We start from the raw sequence: 22,628 nt of genomic DNA on the forward strand, positions 1-22,628 counted from the left end.
CTCCTCCTTATTTTACTTCTTCTTCTCTATTTCTTCTTCTACGTATCTTAGACTCCTCCAAGAAAGGCTAAATTGGCTAATTATCCTACGAAATGACATAATTAACTTAGTTAGCTCCAAAATGGCCTATTTAATAAGAAATGACCTATACTTAGCTAATTATCCTCGAAATGACATAATTAGCTCCAAAAAGGCATTCTTAGCCAATTTAGCCCGAAGAAGGGGACAAGAAGAGAAAAAGAGGAAAAATGAAAGGAAGGAAGAGGAAAAATGAGGAGAAGAAGAAGGAGGAGAGGGAGGAGGAGAAGAAGAAGGAGAAGGAGAAGGAGCTCCTCCTTCTCCTTCTTCTTCCTCGTTCTTCCTCCTTCTCCTTCTCCTTCTTCTTCTCCTTCTCCTTCTTCTTTTCTTCTTCTTCTCCTCTTCCTTCTTCTTCTCCTCCACCTCCTCCTCCTCCTTATTTTACTTCTTCTTCTCTATCTCTTCTTCTACGTACCTTAGACTCCTCCAAGAAAGGCTAAATTGGCTAATTATCCTACGAAATGACATAATTAGCTTAGTTAGCTCCAAAATGGCCTATTTAATAAGAAATGACCTGTACTTAGCTAATTATCCTCGAAATGACATAATTAGCTCCAAAAAGGCATTCTTAGCCAATTTAGCCCGAAGAAGGGGACAAGAAGAGAAAAAGAGGAAAAATGAAAGGAAGGAAGAGGAAAAATGAGGAGAAGAAGAAGGAGGAGAGGGAGGAGGAGAAGAAGAAGGAGGAGAGGGAGAAGGGACTTCTTCCTCCTTCTTCCTCCTTCTCCTTCTCCTTCTTCTTCTCCTTCTCCTTCTTCTTATCTTCTTCTTCTCCTCTTCCTTCTTCTTCTCCTCCACCTCCTCCTCCTCCTTATTTTACTTCTTCTTCTCTATCTCTTCTTCTACGTAGCTTAGACTCCTCCAAGAAAGGCTAAATTGGCTAATTATCCTACGAAATGACATAATTAGCTTAGTTAGCTCCAAAATGGCCTGTTTAATAAGAAATGACCTGTACTTAGCTAATTATCCTCGAAATGACATAATTAGCTCCAAAAAGGCATTCTTAGCCAATTTAGCCCGAAGAAGGGGACAAGAAGAGAAAAAGAGGAAAAATGAAAGGAAGGAAGAGGAAAAATGAGGAGAAGAAGAAGAAGGAGGAGAGGGAGAAGGAACTTCTTCCTCCTTCTTCCTCCTTCTCCTTCTCCTTCTTCTTCTCCTTCTCCTTCTTCTTTTCTTCTTGTTCTCCTCTTCCTTCTTCTTCTCCTCCACCTCCTCCTCCTCCTTATTTTACTTCTTCTTCTCTATCTCTTCTTCTACGTAGCTTAGACTCCTCCAAGAAAGGCTAAATTGGCTAATTATCCTACGAAATGACATAATTAGCTTAGTTAGCTCCAAAATGGCCTATTTAATAAGAAATGACCTATACTTAGCTAATTATCCTCGAAATGACATAATTAGCTCCAAAAAGGCATTCTTAGCCAATTTAGCCCGAAGAAGGGGACAAGAAGAGAAAAAGAGGAAAAATGAAAGGAAGGAACAGGAAAAATGAGGAGAAGAAGAAGGAGGAGAGGGAGGAGGAGAAGAAGAAGGAGGAGAGGGAGAAGGAACTTCTTCCTCCTTCCTCCTTCTCCTTCTTCTTCTCCTTCTCCTTCTCCTTCTTCTTTTCTTCTTCTTCTCCTCTTCCTTCTTCTTCTCCTCCACCTCCTCCTCCTCCTTATTTTACTTCTTCTTCTCTATCTCTTCTTCTACGTAGCTTAGACTCCTCCAAGAAAGGCTAAATTGGCTAATTATCCTACGAAATGACATAATTAACTTAGTTAGCTCCAAAATGGCCTATTTAATAAGAAATGACCTATACTTAGCTAATTATCCTCGAAATGACATAATTAGCTCCAAAAAGGCATTCTTAGCCAATTTAGCCCGAAGAAGGGGACAAGAAGAGAAAAAGAGGAAAAATGAAAGGAAGGAAGAGGAAAAATGAGGAGAAGAAGGAGGAAAGGGAGGAGGAGAAGAAGAAGGAGAAGGAGAAGGAGCTCCTCCTTCTCCTTCTTCTTCCTCCTTCTTCCTCCTTCTCCTTCTCCTTCTTCTTCTCCTTCTCCTTCTTCTTTTCTTCTTCTTCTCCTCTTCCTTCTTCTTCTCCTCCACCTCCTCCTCCTCCTTATTTTACTTCTTCTTCTCTATCTCTTCTTCTACGTACCTTAGACTCCTCCAAGAAAGGCTAAATTGGCTAATTATCCTACGAAATGACATAATTAGCTTAGTTAGCTCCAAAATGGCCTATTTAATAAGAAATGACCTGTACTTAGCTAATTATCCTCGAAATGACATAATTAGCTCCAAAAAGGCATTCTTAGCCAATTTAGCCCGAAGAAGGGGACAAGAAGAGAAAAAGAGGAAAAATGAAAGGAAGGAAGAGGAAAAATGAGGAGAAGAAGAAGGAGGAGAGGGAGAAGGAACTTCTTCCTCCTTCTTCCTCCTTCTCCTTCTCCTTCTTCTTCTCCTTCTCCTTCTTCTTTTCTTCTTCTTCTCCTCTTCCTTCTTCTTCTCCTCCACCTCCTCCTCCTCCTTATTTTACTTCTTCTTCTCTATCTCTTCTTCTATGTAGCTTAGACTCCTCCAAGAAAGGCTAAATTGGCTAATTATCCTATGAAATGACATAATTAGCTTAGTTAGCTCCAAAATGGCCTATTTAATAAGAAATGACATATACTTAGCTAATTATCCTTGAAATGACATAATTAGCTCCAAAAAGGCATTCTTAGCCAATTTAGCCCGAAGAAGGGGACAAGAAGAGAAAAAGAGGAAAAATGAAAGGAAGGAACAGGAAAAATGAGGAGAAGAAGAAGGAGGAGAGGGAGGAGGAGAAGAAGAAGGAGGAGAGGGAGAAGGAACTTCTTCCTCCTTCCTCCTTCTCCTTCTTCTTCTCCTTCTCCTTCTTCTTTTCTTCTTCTTCTCCTCTTCCTTCTTCTTCTCCTCCACCTCCTCCTCCTCCTTATTTTACTTCTTCTTCTCAATCTCTTCTTCTACGTAGCTTAGACTCCTCCAAGAAAGGCTAAATTGCCTAATTATCCTACGAAATGACATAATTAACTTAGTTAGCTCCAAAATGGCCTATTTAATAAGAAATGACCTATACTTGGCTAATTATCCTCGAAATGACATAATTAGCTCCAAAAAGGCATTCTTAGCCAATTTAGCCCGAAGAAGGGGACAAGAAGAGAAAAAGAGGAAAAATGAAAGGAAGGAAGAGGAAAAATGAGGAGAAGAAGAAGAAGGAGAGGGAGGAGGAGAAGAAGAAGGAGGAGAGGGAGAAGGAACTTCTTCCTCCTTCTCCTTCTTTTTCTCCTTCTCCTTCTTCTTTTCTTCTTCTTCTCCTCTTCCTTCTTCTTCTCCTCCACCTCCTCCTCCTCCTTATTTTACTTCTTCTTCTCTATCTCTTCTTCTACGTAGCTTAGACTCCTCCAAGAAAGGCTAAATTGGCTAATTATCCTACGAAATGACATAATTAGCTTAGTTAGCTCCAAAATGGCCTATTTAATAAGAAATGACCTATACATAGCTAATTATCCTTGAAATGACATAATTAGCTCCAAAAAGGCATTCTTAGCCAATTTAGCCCGAAGAAGGGGACAAGAAGAGAAAAAGAGGAAAAATGAAAGGAAGGAAGAGGAAAAATGAGGAGAAGAAGAAGGAGGAGAGGGAGGAGGAGAAGAAGAAGGAGAAGGAGAAGGAGCTCCTCCTTCTCCTTCTTCTTCCTCCTTCTTCCTCCTTCTCCTTCTCCTTCTTCTTCTCCTTCTCCTTCTTCTTTTCTTCTTCTTCTCCTCTTCCTTCTTCTTCTCCTCCACCTCCTCCTCCTCCTTATTTTACTTCTTCTCCTCTATCTCTTCTTCTACGTAGCTTAGACTCCTCCAAGAAAGGCTAAATTGGCTAATTATCCTACGAAATGACATAATTAGCTTAGTTAGCTCCAAAATGGCCTATTTAAGGAAAAAATGACCTGTACTTAGCTAATTATCCTCTAAATGACATAATTAGCTCCAAACATGCATTCTTAGCCAATTTAGCCCGAAGAAGGGGACAAGAAGAGAAAAAGAGGAAAATGAAAGGAAGGAAGAGGAAAAAGGGATAAGAAGAAGAAGGAGAAGAAGAAGGAGAAGAAGAAGGAGAAGAACAAGGAGAAGGAGCTCCCGCTCCTTCTCCTTCTTCTTCTCCTTCTTCTCCTTCTTCTTCTCGTTCTTCTCCTTCTTATTCTTCTCCTCTTCCTTCTCCTTCTCCTCCTCCTCCTCCTCCTCCTCCTCCTCCTTTTTCTTCTTCTTCTCCTCTTCCTTCTCCTTCTCCTCCTCCTCCTCCTCCTTCTTTTACTTCTTCTTCTCTTTCTCTTCTCCTATAGTTAGCTAGGTTTCCACCTAAATGACATAATTAGCTTAGTTAGCTCCTAAATGGTCTATACTTAGCTAATTTCTATCCGAAATAACCTATATATACACTACTTCATCTAGTATTATTTTTCTAACTTTCTTATTTGTCATTTTGCAGATTACCTTCACTTCACGGGAAGCTTGGTTGATGGAATGCTTGAAGCTGATTTCTTGTATCATGGGTTGTATTGAAACTATTGTAGTATATGAATATATGAAACTTTGTATGCACGTGGATGAAACTGGTGTAATATATGGTTTGGTACGGATGTAACTTGCATAATATGTATGCACTATGGATGAGAGTTATTTTAATATGGTTATTAGTACGGAAAGAAATTTATTTATGTCAAATATATATATATATATTCTGATTATTGTTAAAAATGCTGGATATAACAAAAAATAAATAAAAAAGGGGTTGGTTCCCCTCTTTGCTGTCTGCCAACACATGGCAAAGGGGGGAAGGCACATGGCAAAGGGGGAATCTGCCCCCTCTCTCTCCCCCTTTGCCGTCAGCCCCCACATGGCAAAGGGGGCAAGGCACATGGCAAAGGGGGAATCTACCCCCTCTCTCTCCCCTCTTTGCCGTCTGCCCCCACATGGCAAAGGGGGGGAGGCACATGGCAAAGGGGGATTCTGCCCCCTCTGTCTCCCCTCTTTGCCGTCTGCCCCCTCATGGCAAAGGGGGGAAGGCTGACGACAAAGGGGGAATCTACCCCTCTCTCTCTCCCCTCTTTGCCGTCTGCCCCCTCATGGCAAAGGGGGGAAGGCAGACGGCAAAGGGGGAATCTACCCCTCTCTCTCTCCCCTCTTTGCCGTCTGCCCCCTCATGGCAAAGGGGGGAAGGCAGATGGCAAAGGGGGAATCTGCCCCTCTCTCTTTCCCCTCTTTGCCGTCAGCCCCCTCATGGCAAAGAGGGTATGGCAGACGGCAAAGAGAGGAGGCCTGCCGTTAACACTTAACGGGGACGTTGCAATATATGCCGTCCCATTTATTTTGCCGTCTGCCCCCTCATGGCAAAGATTCTTTGCCGTCCGCTTTGCAGAGGCAGACGGCAAAGAGCCTCTTCACCGGATTTTTTTTACCGTCTACTTTGCCATGAGGGGGCAGACGGCAAAGCCTTTGCCGTCCGTGGTTGCCCCCTTTGCCGTCCGCCTTGGCAGACGGCAAATTTCTGGATTTCAGTAGTGATGGGGGAGCTCAGAGCCACAACTTTCCCACGGCCAATCAAACATTTTCCCACAAATAAAGAGAAATACCAAAGCACGGGAAAATGTATACTAGCAACTCTAGCCCAAGACACTCCTCTCTCCTCTCCTACAGAAATAGTATCAATGAAAGCCTCCAAGTCCCATAGACGAGGTTCATGAATATCTCCAACATAAGGTAATTTGCAAACATTGCAAAAATCCTGAAGTGACATGCGCTGGGGGATATCATATAACTTGAACTCAACCATAGGAGGACTCTTCCTTGGATAGAAATTAAAGCTTTGCACGAAAATATTAGTGAGGTGGAGGTATTGTGGACACTTATCTTCAACAAATGCGGTAAGGCCGGGTTCTCCACCAAGTAATAAAAATCCTCATAAAGACCGGCGACACGTAAGAACACATCGCTTGGCCACTCGCACGCTCGAACTTCTGCAACTCGGGGGATCGGATACTTGGGTTTCTTCTTCTCATTGTCATCTTCCTTGGGGTCACGGCTTGAAGATCCTCTTAGGAACCTCCTCATCTTTTCCTTTTTCTTTCTCTGAAAATTTCTGAAATTTTTAGTGACTCAAAAGAAAAGTGAACAAGGCTCAACAAAACTCATAGCAACTACTCCTACAAGTGCCTAGAGGCCATATCATGCATCAAAACTACTTGGGACCAACTAAAATTAGCATGCAAAGCTCAAGAACAGGGTCACCAAGGCAGCAAAAATATGCAACGAATAAAGTACTAGAGAAAAACTAATTGGACCAATGGAGGAGTCACATACCAAGGAACAATTCCCCCAAAACAGTTTGGTGAATGGGGCTTTGCACAAGGAGATCAAAAAATGCAGCAACAAGAGCAAGAACACGGGTTTGAGCTGTGGAATGATTTTTCTGGAGGTAGAAGAAGGAGATGGGAGCTGGAATAAGTGGAGGGGGGCACGTGGGGCCCACAAGCCCGCCAGGCGCGACCAGGGGGGTGCCCGCGCCTCCTGGGCTTGTGGCCCACTAGTGCATCCCCTGACTAGCTCTCTATCTCAGAATTTTTCAAAAATTCCAGAAAAAATCATACTTGAATTTCAGGGCATTTGAAGAACTTTTATTTTCGGGACACTTTTCTAAGGGACGCAAAAAGCACAAAACAGGAAAATAAAGCTAAATCTATCATTTTTCTTCTAAACAACAGAAAGTAAAAGTTCGGAACAGAAGGTTGTGACTCCTAGATTCATCCATCTCATGGTCATCAAAATAAATATGTCAATGAGGTTGATCAAGTGTCCTTGACAAACTTTTTTCGAATCGCGTAAAACCGAAGGATTTTCGAATAATCACTAGGTTATCTCAATGGGGATGTGCATATCCCCAACAAGTAAATCATACTTCATCTTGACAGTAGGTATAGGGCATTCAAAGCTTCCAATAAAAATTGATGAAGTTCTTTCAATAGCATTGATGCAATGTACTCGATATTGTTTCTTTGGGAAGTGCACCGTATGCTCATTACCATTAACATGGAAAGTGACATTGCCTTTGTTGCAATCAATAACAGCCCCTGCAGTGTTTAAAAAGGGTCTTCCAAGGATGACCGCCATGGCATCATCCTCGGGAATATCCAGAATAACAAAGTCCGTTAAGATAGTAACGTTAGCAACCACAACAGGCACATCCTCGGAAATGCTGATAGGAAAAGCAGTTGATTTGTCGACCATTTGCAAAGACATTTCAGTGGATGTCAACTTATCCAATTCAAGTCTACGATAAAGAGAGAGAGGCATAACACTAACAACAGCTCCAAGATCGCATAAAGCAGTTGTAACATAATTTCCTTTAATGGAGCAAGGTATAGTGGGCACTCCGGGATCACCTAGTTTCTTAGGAGTTCCACCCTTGAAGGTGTAATTGGCAAGCATGGTGGAAATCTCAACCTCAGGTATCTTCCTTTTATTAGTCACAATATCTTTCATGTACTTAGCATAAGGAGACATTTTGGGCATATCTGTCAAACGCATTTGCAGAAAGACAGGTCTAATCATTTCAACAAAGCGCTCAAAATCCTCATCATCGTTTTTCTTGGATAGCTTGGGAGGAAATGGCATGGGTTTCTGAACCCATGGTTCTCTTTCTTTACCATGCTTCGTAGCAATAAAGTCGTTCTTATCATATATCTTGTTCTTAGGTTGTGGGTTATCAAGATCAACAACAGGTTCAATTTCCACATCCTTGTCATTACTAGGTTGAGCATCATCATGAACACCACTATCGATATTATCACTAGGCTCATGTTCATCACCAGATTGTGTTTCGGCATCAGAAACAGAGATATCATTTGGACTCTCAGTTGTAACAGCAGCAGGTTTGCTAGGATGCAAGTTCCTATCATCTTTCTTTTTCTCCCTATTACTAGGATGACTATGTGCCTCATTGCTAACTCCTTGAGAATCTTGTTCAATTCTCTTAGGATGGCCCTCAGGATACAAAGGTTCATGAGTCATTCTACCACCTCTAGTGACGACTCTAACATAATTGTCATTCAACTCACTGAGCAAGTCATTTTGAGCCTTAAGTACTTGTTCTACTTGAGTAGTGACCATAGAGGCATGTTTACTCAAAAGCTTAAGATCATTGACATTTCTATCCACACAAGCACTTAAATGATTAATCATGCGAGCATTTTGTTCCAATTGTCTGCTAACATAATCATTGAAACTTTGTTGTTCGGTAACGAAGTTATCAAATTCATCTGAGCATAAGCTAGCAGGTTTATCATAAGGAATATCACTCTCATTGAATCTACGATGAGAATTTACCTCTACTACCTGTGCGGGTTATCAAGACCATGTATTTCTTCGATAGGTGGTAGATTCTTAACATCTTCAGATTTAATACCTTTCTCTTGCATAGATTTATTGGCTGCTTGCATATCTTCAGGACTGAGGAATAGAATACCTCTTTTCTTCGGAGTTGGCTTTGGAGGTGGTTCGGGAATAGTCCAAGCATTATCATTGCTCAAGATATTATTCAATAGAACTTCAGCTTGTTCCGCAGTTCGTTCCCTGAAAACACAACCAACACAACTATCTAGGTGGTCCCTAGAGGCATCGGTTAGTCCATTATAAAAGATATCAAGTATTTTATTTTTCTCAAGAGGGTGATCAGGCAAATCATTCAGTAACTGGACAAGCCTCCCCCAAGCTTGTGGGAGACTCTCTTCTTCAACTTGCACAAAGTTATATATATCCTGCAAGGCAGCTTGTTTCTTATGGGAAGGAAAATATTTCTCAGAGAAGTAGTAGATAATATCCTGGGGACTACGCACACGACCAGGAGCAAGAGAAGTAAACCAAGTCTTAGCATCACCCTTTAGCGAGAAAGGAAACAACTTAAGGATATAGTAATGGCGAATCTTTTCCTCACTCGTGAATAGGGTGGCTATATCATTTAGCTTAGTAAGATGTGCTACAACCTTTTCAGACTCATAACAATGAAAAGGATCAGATTCGACCAAAGTGATTAACTCAGTGTCGACACAGAATTCATAATCCTTATCAGTCACAAAGATGGGTGAAGTAGCAAACTTAGGATCGTATTTCATTCTAGCATTCAGAGATTTTTCTTTCCACTTGCGCAATAAATTCTCAAGATCATAGCTATACTTACAAGCAAGAAAGTCCCCAGCTACCTCTCCCTCCATAACATAACCCTCGGGTATATCAGACAATTCATATCTAGGAGAGCTAGTTCTAACAGGTGAAACAGCAGGTTCTACTTCAATAATTTCAGCAGTTTCAGAAGTATCATCACATTCAGCAGCAACTCTAGCAATTTGTGCATCAAGGAATGAACCCAGTGGCAAAGCAGTATCAAATAAAGCATCATCATAAGCATCATGGATAGCAGAAGTAGCATCATCAAGCACATGCGACACATCAGAATTTCTAGTAGGTGATGGTGTCGTAAACTTACTCATAACTGAAGGTGAATCAAGTGCAGAGCTAGATGGATGTTCCTTACCTGTCCTCGTAGTTGAGGGCAAGACTTTAGTTTTTGGATCTCTCGGATTCCTCATAGTGACCAACAAACATAAATCCCAAGTCACTCCGAGAATAGAGCTAGACTTCCCCGGCAACGGTGCCAGAAAATAGTCTTGATAACCCACAAGTATAGGGGGTCGCAACAGTTTTCGAGGGTAGAGTATTCAACCTAAATTTGTTGATTCAACACAAATGGAAGACAAAGAATATTCTCAAGTATTAGCAGTTGAGTTGTCAATTCAACCACACCTGAAAGACTTAGTATCTGCAGGAAAGTTTCAGTAGCAAAGTAGTGTGATAGCAATGGTAGCAACGGTAATAGTAGCAGTAGTGACAGCAATAGCGGTAACAGTAGCAACAGTGACAGCGGTAGCGGTAAAGTAACATAGCAAGGACCAGTAGAAAAGACTCGTAGGCATTGGATTGGTGATGGATAATTATGTCGGATGACATTCATCATGTAACGGTTATAACATGGGGAGATATGTAACGAGCTCCAGTTCGTCAATGTAATGTAGGCATGTATTCCGTATATAGTCATACGTGCTTATGGAAAAGAACTTGCATGACATCTATTGTCCATCCCTCCCGTGGCAGCGGGTCCTAATGGAAACTAAGGGATATTAAGGTCTCCTTTTAATAGAGAACCGGAACAAAGCATTAGCACTTAGTAAATACATAAACTCCTCATACTATGGTCATCTCCGGGAGTGGTTCCGCCTATTGTCACTCCGGGGTTGCCGGGTCATAACACATAGTAGGTGACTACAACTTGCAAGATAGGACTAAGAACACACATATATTGATGAAAACATAATAGGTTCAGATCTGAAATCATGGCACTCGGGCCCTAGTGACAAGCATTAAGCATAGCAAAGTAGTAGCAACATCAATTTCAGAACATAGTGGATACTAGGGATCAAACCCCATCAAAACTAACTTGATTACATGATAGATCTCATCCAACCCATCAACGTCCAGCAAGCCTACGATGAGATTACTCACGAACGATGAAGAGCATCATGGAATTGGCGATGAAGGATGGTTGGTGATGACGACGGCGTCGATTTCCCCTCTCCGTAGCCCAGAACGGACTCCAGATCTGCCCTCTAGAGGAAGAACAGGTGGTGGCGGCGGCTCCGTATCGGAAAACGCGATGAACTCTTCTCTCTTAATTTTTTATCGGCGAGAGAGACTATATTGAGCTGGAGTTGGAGGCGGCGGAGCCACGAGGGCCTCACAAGCCTGCGAGGCGCGACCAGGGGGTCCGCGCCTCCTGGGCTTGTGGGCTCCTGGCTCCGTCCCTCTAGGTAATTCTTGCGCCAGTATTTTTTATATGTTCCACAAAAAATCCTCGTAAATTTCCAGGTCATTCCAAGATCTTTTATTTCTGTGCTAAAACAACACCATGGCAATTCTGCTGAAAACAACGTCTGTCCGGGTTAGTTCCATTCAAATCATGCAAATTAGAGTCCAAAATAAGGGCAAAAGAGTTTGGAAAAGTAGATACGATGGAGACGTATCACCGCCTTGCTAGCTGGCTCCTCCACGCCAGTACGTTTGGAGGGGTCATGTCTATCCTTCTTACGCTTCTCCCTGGGCTTCTCAGCCCGGCTGGGCTGAGATTGGCCTGCGGCCATCTTCTTCGCTGCCACTTCCCAGCAACAGGCGGATTTATCGTCAAGAGCCTTATGGGCAGCCTCAGCTGCTGCCCAGCCGGCCCGTTCGGCGACGGAGGCAGTTTTTTCCTCCACGTCTTGTGCCTCCCTGCAAGGCATGATTTGTGGAACCCATCCTCACTCGACAAAACTGAAAGAGAATAGGAAGGACTCTTACCCCGCCACGACGGGTACCTGCTTCCTGCTGGCGCTGGCTCGGCGCTTCTTAGTGCTGCCTGCTCGTCCTCCGGCTGGAGGTCTAGGCGCGGTGCGTTTGGGAGCCGGCCTGGAAGCTGTGGCACCCTTACCCTTGTTCCTGGCCGCCTCGCCAGGAACGGCCGCCTCGCCTGCATGACGGTGGCCTCGTGTCAGGGGAGGGTTCCCCCGCCTCCTCGTCATCCTCCTCGAAGGCTGCATCATATGAAGAAGGTGGCGTCGCGTCATCATCCGTCCAGTCAACAAGGGAAGGCCTCAGGTGCTCACCAGACGGCTCGGAGCCTTCCGACTCCAGCGCCTCCTCCGAGACGGTGTCCTGCGGCTCGATCATCCCCTCGTCCTCAATCTCTGAGGGGTGTGACATCTCCACGTATGGAGCTGGCGGGGTGAGCCCTTGCAGCTTCTCAAATAGCTGATGCAACAAAGTTGGCAGCCGGCTCAATGAGGAGAAGCAACAGTTTCAAAACACAAAGAAAATATCAGATGTACAAAGACACTCACCATTGGGGGAGGGTGGTTCGTGTCGTAAGGGACCAGCCCCATTCCTAGTCTCCTCCTTCATCCATGTTGGTTGTGGAGATCTGATTCACGTTCTTCGCCACTGCTCCAGGGTGGAAATTTTAGGTGGAGAGCCGTCAAGGATCGTGCCGGCCGCTCATCTGGCATATTAGATGAGGCCTTCTCTATAGAGGCGGGATCCAGCAGGTCATCATGGTGGTCAGCAGGTCGTGGCCTACAAGGCCACGGTTCTTCAGGGTGTCGAGGTAGGCGCCTATCTGCGCTACCTCGGGAATCGGCTTCGAGAACTTGGCTTGCTAGTTCTTCTTCACCGTCGGAGGCTCGATGGCGAAGGGGGGCATGTTGATGGCGTCGCGGGTGGGGCTGGCATTCTTCACATAGAAGAAGCCCCTCTGTCATTGCTTGATGGAATCTTCAAGCGGCATGTGGGGGAAGCCGCTCTTTGTTCGGTGATGCATTAGTGCCGCGCCGCAAGGGGTCATCGGGTGTGCGCCCTTGAGATTCTCCACCTCGGCCTTGTCCATCTTGATGGACTATTGCTTGAAGAAGAACATGCTCTGCCAAATGGATGAAACCCCAGAAACCCCTCGCACAAGATGAAAAACGAGGCGAGCTGGTGGATGGCGTTCGACGCCAGATGGTGCGGTTGTAAGCCAAAGAAGGTGAGGAAGTTGCAGAAGACGGCGCTCGCCGGGATCCCAAATCCTCGGTAGAAGTGTTCGTCGAACACGACCACCTCTCCCTCCTGCGGCGTCGGGGCGTTCTTGGCTCCGGGAATCCACACGGTCACAAGGGAGGCTGGAGGCAACATTCAGCGATGGCGGAGCGCGTCGATGTGCTTGGTACAGATGTCGCTGCCGAGCTAGGCACCGTTGTGCGGGCCCTTCTTGGAAGAGATGCTCGACATGGCGGAGAGCAACGAGAGCTCGAAGGGGCAGCAACGACTTGCTTGACGGTGAAGACGACGAGACTCTCTCTTTCTTTGGGCTCAGGGAACAAGGGAGCGCAAGTGCGGGGCGAGAAGGGGGCAAATGGCCTTCTCGGTACCCCCGCACCCCATTTAAACCCCACGAAGGACTGTGGGGAGGGTATCCGGTGCGCACTGGTCCCATTATCTCCGATTATTATGTAGGCTTTTACGACTCCCGAAACCCAACCATCGCGGAGTAAATCCACAGAGGATCCTCCGAGCACGGGCCGAGGGGCATCATGGCGGGACCCAGGGCTCAGGCCCGGTCCTGTCAAACTGAACAAACCATCATCATGTCAGGCCGGGACTAGCACGTGGCGCGATTTGCGCAACCTACGATGAAGCCGAGGCGTCACTTGGAAGCCAGCCGGCCTCCGAGCCGGCGTCCCCTGCCACAGGTGGCGGCAGGAATTCAACAGCAAACAACTTAAGCCGGTGAGGCCGCCCGCTCCAAGGCGGCGGGCCTCCCCAGCTTTGAGGACTACTGTCGGGGGGATAACCCCGGGGTAGGGTCATCGAGCCTACTCCTTTGCCTTCCAACAAGAAGGAACGGAAGAACCATTCTGCAAAAGCCCAAGTCCCCCTCGCCGGCTAAGAATTACCTGCCGGCTGGGGGCGAGACGACCAACTCTCTGGCCGACCAGGAAGCACCTGCCGGCTAGAGGCCAGATGGCTACCTCTCCCTGGCCGCCTAGGCCAAGCCAGACGGCTAGGGTCGAGGCGGCCTTGTCCAGGCCGACTAGTCAAGAAGACTAGCCGGCTCGGGATCACAAGTCACATCAGACCGTAGGTCATGATGAGACCCTACGGTTAAAGCTGGCTATGCAACAAAGGTACTGGATCCGGGTGCACGACAGGTACAAGCGTCGGCGGCCATACCGCTGACCTCCTCCGGCTCCGATCCATCACGCTCCATAGTGTCAGCCCGTCAAACTCCCACTCCATTACTACACTCGGTGTGGGAATAGTGGAGACGACCGTACTGCCTGCCCATGACGATCCTCGCTGGACGACGCTGGACGTACCACACATGTCCTGCGGCAACCTTACGCAAGAGCCTTATTGGCTAGCCGACAGGTCCCACAGCCAGACGGGACCTCGCAGCCGGCGGTCCCCCCAGACGACAAGACAAGACCCCGTGGGCCCCCTGGCCAGCTGGCGAGGCTACCAACCAGGTCCCACTCATGTACCTTTTTATCCATATTGTAGGTCGGGGGGTTCGTCTATAAAACCCCCCGCCCCCCTCCATGCAGAGGGTCGGTCAACTCAGCACACACACACCACATAGGAGAGGCAGACACGAGCCGACAACTCCTTCTTCCTCCTCCGCAATACAGCTCGAGGAGCACTTTGTAGTCCCAGTCATACATCATACACTCCGACAGGATTAGGGGTGTTATCTCTACGGAGAGCCCTGAACCTGGGTACATCATGTGTTCCATTCTTGTACCATCCTCGTTCCCAGCGCCCTCTGGTGCCACTTCGGTTCCCACTATCTTTAGCCTACCCATGGCTCATGTTGTGAGTAAACACCGACACTGATATCTGTGCAGAATGGGAGTAGCCCTGCTTCGTGAAGAACACTCGGTACTGGGTGAAGCGAGGAATTTCCTCCATGTCACAATGATGAATATGGGTGTGATGAAATATCTTCCTATTCCCACAAAGCACAGAAGCATAGTAATTAAGTTGAGTTCTGGTCCAGAAATTTCTGTGCGTGATACGAAGTCTATCATAAGGATTTTCTCTAGTGAAGAAATGATGTTCATCACAGAAATCTTCCTTCAGAAACTTTGGCCTTTTTTAGAAGGGCTGATGAGGCTTTGGTTGAAGATTATGACGTTTATCATTTAGAGAATTTTTGGCAACCACAATTGCAGTTTCAGGATTTGCAACCACAATTGCAGTTTCATCAGCAGTATTTTTATCCTGTGATGAGGTATTTTCATCAGGGGCTTGTTCTTCATTTTGAGGAATTTGCTGTGCCGACGGAGCAAATGCAGTTTCCTTTTCAGTTTATTCAGCTGATGCAGCTGATTCTTGGTCTGGTGCTAATTTCACATGTGAGCACTTTTCATCAGAGCGAGTCAGAATTTCAGTGGCAAGAGGAGTTTGAGGAATTTGTGTGGTTATTGGCGAGTTTGAGTGAGCCTTTTCCCAAAATTCATCATGTATAACAGGTGTGCTGCTGCCAATGTCTTCATCAGCCTCCTTTTCTTCAGCATTCATTTCTGGATTTTGAGGAGGAGGTGTTGAGACTTGAGGAATTTGATCAGCTTGAATTTCCTCATCCATTGGTGTGGATGCAGCTGAGCCATTGTCATCCATCTCCTCATCCTGTTCTCGATGATGTGTTCTTCACCAAATGGTACTATCATATATGACGGTGCAACACTAAGGGGGGTAACATCCATTGGAGCTGATGATGCAGTAGGCACAGTCTTCAGGCGTTTTTCTTCTTAAGACTTTGAAGGTGTTGATGCATTTCTCTTCTTTGCTTTTTTCTCAGCAACTTTTGTTTTCTTCACGTCTCATGCGGACGGAAGAGTCACTTTCTTCACCTTTGAAGACTTTGGTGAAGGAGCATTTTCATCAGGCATTGCACGAGCATTGTCAGGCGTGGCAGATTCTTCAACAGGAATATTGTTGGGGATATTATCCCGCCATGAGACTCGCCCTAGGGGTCCGGGTCAAGATGATGGCGGCTCAACATCTCATACTCAAGACGGGCCGTGATTTAGGAAGCAGGAGGCACAAGGTGTTTTACAACAAGAGTGAGCTGTGGCCCAAGACAAGAAGAGGGTGACTCACCGCCCATGCAGGAGAAGGGTCACCAGGAGTTTCCTTGCTTAAGGGGCCAGGCGATTTAGAGGCGTACCAGGTTACGAATCATAGCGCGATCCAGACTCTTGTAAAACCTAGATCCTGGACCTGTATATAAAGGCGAGTCTCTAGGGCTGGTAGGATTAAGTTAACATCGATCGAGATCTAGGTCAGGCGAATCCGCACCCTTGTAATCGACTTCCACAACAATATACACATAGCAACACATAGGCTTTTACCTCAATCTGAGGGGCCGAACCTGGGTAAACTTGTCTCCGTTTTCGATCAACCCCTTTGAGTCGCGACATAGTTGCGATGGCTTCACCACTAAGTCCTTTCACGAGGACATCTGCCGTGACAAAACCACGACAAATATGCTGAGTGATTTCATCAGCAGCTACTTCTTCATCTTCATCAGAATCACACAATTGTGCAGTATAGCGGGGCTGAGGATTTTCTGGTAGCCTTGAGGCAGCAACCCTGCTATTGTATTCATCAATTGCATCAGTTGCGGCTTTGACAAACCTTACTTTGATAGCTTTTCGGTCTGCATGAAGACTTGTGTGTGTCAGTGAGGGTTTTCAGCTCTGCCTAAGTAGAAACAAGTTTCTCAGGCGTCAGGTTAAGGATTTTTTGCTTCAAGTACTTATCCCTTTTCACCTTTGCAACCTGAGCTTGTTTGGCTTGCTGATCCTTCCATTTTGCTTGAATGAAGTGACCATATGACTGAGTCCAGGTGGAAGTTTCAAATCATCAAATGGTGTGTTTGGATCCTCATACCAAAGGTCGATGAAGTTCAGCACAACTTTCGGATCCACTGCGAGGGGATTGGTGTTGCCAGTAGATTGTGCAACCCTTTCTTGTTTGTTTCTTATGATGGCTTGAAGAGTTTCATCATCATACTCTTCACTCCCTTCTAATGCAGAAGGAATGTTGACAACCTTGCTTGGGCTTGGCCTTGTTCCTCTTCCAGCAGTCATCTTTGTCTTTAGTATGCTAGGTGAGGATTTGAGAGATGAACCTGAGGTAGATGGTACTAAGGATCTTGGATTTCCTGCTTGATGCTTTGACTGCAGAAGAGGTGAATACTTTGCTATAGTTGAGGACTTGGCAGTCGTTGTAGCAACTTTCTGAGGAATTTGCTCTTTTGACAGTGCTGTTGAGGGTTTTGCCGTGAGACCTAGTTTCTTCATCAGGACCTTCTTCTTAGGTTGTTCTATAGCAGAAGCCTCAGCAGCAGAAAAGGTAGCAGCAGTTGCTGCAACAACAGAGTCCTCATTAAACTTTATGACAACAGCGTTTTCCTTTTTCTGCAGCTTAGAAAAATACTTGTATTTTTCATCAGGATTGTCTTCAATTGTGGGAACACTGGAAGGATGTGTTGTTTGTTGATCTCCCTGTGGCAATCCTTTGCAAGGCGGTTTGAGGGCAAACTTCTTGGCATACTTTGGAGTGGCATACCTGTATTCCTTCCACTCCTTTTCCCATCTGCGTTCAATCCTTCGAAGCCTTATCTTGCGTTTTGCCATGGTTTCTTTTCCATGAATTTCTTCATCTAGCGTGCAGTACTCATCATATATTTCCTCTGGAATTTCAAAAGTAGTGTTATGTTCCAGTTTCTTGCCACCCTTCTGTTTTCTGTCTTCCTCCATTTTCTTTAGCTGAGGTTTTTGCTGAGGAATTTGTATTCCTCAGGAATTTGAGGACACATGTAATGTTTCTTCAAGAAATGTTGCAAATGAGTTAAGTTGATGAGGACCTAGTGATTCATCAGCTCACATTTTGTACGTGTGAATAGAGTATAGGTGCGAAGAATTTGGAAAGGTCATATGCGTTCTCAGATTTGAGGAAATTAAAAAATTACTTAAGTTGAGGAATTTGTCCAGTGTGTTGAGAAATTTGACTGGGCATTCTGATCTTGGGTTCCAGAGTTGTGCATATTCAAAAATTTACACAATTGAGGAATCTCGTGAAGAATTTAGGGGCTTAGTGAAATTCATCAAGTGTTCTAGACATGGGTGTGCACAGCTGAGAGATTTTCTGAGGAAAAACTGATTTCATGAATTCAAAGAGAATAAATGGATCAACAAGGATAGTAAAATAGGATTTTAATTACCTTATACGAAGAACACGATGAACTGGGGAGGTAAAAATGGAAGTTCTTCGGTTCAGATCTTTAGTGCCCTAACTTGGGACTGAAGACAACTATGGTGGCGGTGGAGGAAGATGTTCCGAAGTCGGCGTGAGTTCGATGACGGCGAGGTCGAGGCAGTGAAGCTGTTCCTTACCGACGACAAGGATACTAGCGGCAGCGCTAGGTTTTGAGCTCAAGCAGAGGAGTCGAGAGGGAGAGAAGAGTTTTTAACTGAAGGGGGTAAGGGGCTATTTATAGCTCACGTGAAAATGGTGTGAAGCGAAAACTTTTAACGAAACTGCCCTCGCCCTTTCGTCTCTGCATGACACGTGCTACCCACGATTGAAGCAGTCAAGATCATGGTTATCCTATCGTGAGTAGTGGGTGCGGTTATTGTGGTAATGTTAAAATTAATTTTCGAATTTTGAGGATTTTGTTGCAAAGTCCTCAGCTAACAAGAACTCAGTGAGGATTTTGAACAAGTGTCAACAGAACGCATATGAAGAATTGGGAATAGACTAGGTTGAGCTTAGCATACAGGGGAGACAGGTCCGATCACATTCACTTAGAAGAAATACCAAATTCAAGACTTAGCAATTAGTGATTGTTGTTGAGGACATTGAAAGCTCAATATAATATATATAGTCAATGAAGTTCATCATAGAAAGTTTTGAAGAATTTGAAAATTTGAAGACTTTTAAATTTTGAGGAATTTGTGAAAAAGTCTCACATTAAAGAATTTCAACTTTGAAGAATTTCCAACTTGAAGAATTTCAAAGTTTGGTGGTGGCCTGACCCATCGTATAAGAATGATGATTTCATGCGCCTCGTACAATTGTCGTAGGGCCGTGAGAACCAAATTCTTCATTAATTGAAGAAAATCGTACTTGGTGTGATATTCTTCATTGTTTGAAGAAAATCGTTACTTCGTGTGTTGCACATCTAAGTCATCAATTTGGCATAAGTGTTTGGATGTGTGCATGTCTACAAAACATTTGAAGACTCTAGGATATTTAGCTCACACCGCAACTTGCAAAACCTTCTCTCATCTAAGGGCGTTGTGAACATGTCTGCTAGCTATCCATCAGTCTTCACATGATCCATGATGATATTGCCCTTGAGTACGTGGTCACAAAGAAAGTGATGACGAATGTGGATGTGCTTGGTCTTCGAGTGTTGTACTGGGTTGTAGGCGATCTTGATTGCACTCTCATTGTCGCAGTAAAGGGCACATTCTTCATGTTGATGACATAATCTTTGAGGGTTGGCTTCATCCATTGCAGTTGAGCACAACAAGATCCATCAGCAATGTATTCAACTTCAGCAGTGGAGAGTGATACACCATTGTGCTTCTTTGAGGACCAGCAGACTAAAATCTTCTAAGCAAATGACATGTGCCTAATGTTGACTTGCGATCCACACGGTCACCAACATGATCAAAATCAAAATATCCAACGAGGTGAAGATTTGAGCCCTTAAGGTACCATAATCCTAGTGTTGGTGTGTGATCTAGATATCAAAGAATATGCTTCATAGCCTTATGGCGTGATTCCTTCGGTTTTGCTTGAAAATGTGCACACATGCAAACACTAAGCATAATGTCTAGCCTAGATGCACATAGGTACAATAAGGAGCCAATCATAGAACGATAAACCTGCTGATGAAAATCTATACCATTTTCGTCAGTTCAGAGGTGGCTGTTGGGAGGCATAGGAATCTTGACGCCTTTGCATTCATGCATAACGAATTTCCTCAGAACATCCTTGAGGTATTTCTCCTAAGATATGAAAATGCCATTGCATTGTTTACAAATTTGGAAACCTAAGAAGAATTTCAGGTCCCCCATCATGGACATTTGATATTCCTCACCCATCATGTAGGCAAATTCATCACTATAACATTTGTCAGTACAACCAAAAATAATGTCGTCGACATATATTTCGGACACGAATAGTTCATTGTCGTAGGATTTTCGGAAAATAGTAGGATCAAGTGAACCGGGTTTGAATCCTTTATTCATGAGGAATTCCTTCAATGTGTCATACTACGCCCGAGGGGATCGCTTGAGGCCATAGAGTGCCTTTTTGAGTCCGAAGACTTTGTCAGGATGCTTCGGGTCTTCAAAACCTGGGGGCTGCGCAACATATACTTCTTCCTCAAGCTTACCATTGAGGAATGCACTTTTCACATCCATTTGATATAGAGTAATATTGGGATGGTTAGCATAAGCAAGTAATATTCGAATAGCTTCAAGTCTAGCAATAGGTGCAAAAGTTTCATCAAAGTCAATTCCTTCAACTTGTGTGTAGCCTTGGGCTACAAGCCGTGCCTTGTTCCTCACAACTTGACCATCCTGATCTTGCTTGTTTCTATAGATCCACTTGGTGCCGATGATATTATGCTTGCGAGGATCTCGTCTTTTGATGAGTTCCCATACGTCATTTAGCTTGAACTGAAGAAGTTCATATTGCATGGCTTGAATCCACTCAGATTCCATGAAGGTTTCAGCAACTTTTGAGGATTCTGTGATAGACACAAAAAAGTAATGCCCACAAAATTTAACTAAATGTGAAGCTTTTGAGAAAGTGAGAGGACCTGACGCATTGATGTCATCGAGGATTTTGTCAAGTTCCACTTCATTTGCAATCCTTGGATGAGCTAGTTGAAGACTTTGGTTGGGTCGAGGAATTTGATCTTTAGCATTTTCCTCAGGAGCACCTGCATGAGTTTCATCAGTGTTGGGGACGACTTCTTTAACAAGGGGTTGCTCCTTAGTAGGAATGATATGATATCGTCTATAGCCTTGTGCTTAATAGCTTCCTCAGGAGGCAATTTATCTGACACAGGAGGTAGTTGCTCTCTTTGCGAGCCGTTAGTTTCATTGAACCACACATCTATACTTTCAACAACCTTGTTGTGATAGATGTTGAAGACTCTGTAGGTGTGCGAGTCCTTTACGTAACCAAGCATAAACCCTCATGTGCTTTCGGTGCCAACTTTGAGCTATGGTGAGGATCTTAATCCAACATCTTGCACCAAAGACTTTGAAATAACTTACATTGGGTTTCTTGTCAGTGTGGAGTTCATATGAGGTTTTCTTGAGGAATTTGTGAAGATATACCCTGTTGATGATGTGACAAGCAGTGTTGATTGCTTCAGGCCAAAGGCGACGAGGAGTCTGATATTCTTCAAGCATAGTTCGTGCCATTTCAACCAGAGTCCTGTTCTTGCATTCAATGATGCCATTTTGTTGAGGAGTATAAGGAGCGGACAATTCATGAGTAATACCAAGTTCATCAAGATAATCGTCAAGACCAGTATTTTTGAATTATGTCGTATTATCACTCTAGATGTGTTTGATCTTGACGCCGAAGTTCGTCGAGGCCCTTGAGGAAAATCGTTTGAAGACTTCCTGTACTTCAGTTTTATACAGAATGATGTGTACCCAAGTATAACGAGAATAGTCATCAATGATGACAAAGCCATATAAAGATATTGCATTGGTTAGAGTAGCATAATGAGTAGGACCAAACAGATCCATGTGAAGCAATTCAAATGGACGAGTATTAGTCATGATAATCTTCGAGGGGTGTTTCGAACTGGTCATTTTTTCAGACTCACAAGCACCGCAGAGATGGTCCTTGAAGAATTTGACACCTTCGATACCAAGGACATGCTTCTTCTTCGCCAATGTGTGCAAATTCTTCATGCCTGCATGACCAAGTCGTCGATGCCATAGCCAGCCTTCTGAGGTTTTTTCTAGTAAACATGTGGCTGGTTGAGGACCTATGGAAAAATCAACAATGTACAAGTCTCCTCTCCTAAAGCCTTCAAAGACTTTGGGTTTTTCATATTCCGTGATGACTACACATCTATATTTTCCAAAGATGACAATCATATCAAGATCACAAAGCATTGAGACTGACATGAGGTTAAACCCAAGGGACTCGACAAGCATGACCTTGTCCATGTGTCGATCCTTAGAGATAGACACTTTACCAAGTTCCAATACCTTGCTTTTACCTTTATCAGCATAACTGATTTGCTTCAGTAGTGATGCAGTCAGTGATATATTCATCAATAAGCTCTTATCACCAGTCATGTGAATTGTGCAACCAATGTCAAGAACCCACTCTGTATTCTTGGGGTTGTGATCCTGCAGATGAATTAGTACAGCTTACCATCTCATATGCTTCAGACTTGAATAATATGATATCAGTTTCATCAGACAAGAATTTCATCATAAACAGTAAATATGAGGATGTGTGAAATGTTATCATTTCATCATGTTTTAGCTTGCGTCCAATCAAGCAATCTCCTCAGGTCTCCAGCAAATTCTTCAGATGATGACTTTCATCTAGAGACCTGACCTGCAGAAGTGAGTAGTTCGATTTCTTCACCACCCACATATGAAGGGGTGGCAAAGAGTTAATCATCATGCGAGCACCTTATGAGAATGGAGGCATTGAAGCTAATGCACTTCTTTTCACAGTAGGGGGTTAGAGTACTCAAATGAATAGGAAGAGAAATTCTTTGAGGACTTATGAACATAATGGTTTGAGGAATAATGCTCATATTCACGTCCCTTGTAGTTTCCGTGCATATAAGAAGCATTAGTGCGAGTATGAGCATAATTT

The sequence above is a fragment of the Hordeum vulgare genome, chromosome 2H (genome assembly GCF_904849725.1).
Source record: "Hordeum vulgare subsp. vulgare chromosome 2H, MorexV3_pseudomolecules_assembly, whole genome shotgun sequence".
NCBI classification, from domain to species: domain Eukaryota; kingdom Viridiplantae; phylum Streptophyta; class Magnoliopsida; order Poales; family Poaceae; genus Hordeum; species Hordeum vulgare.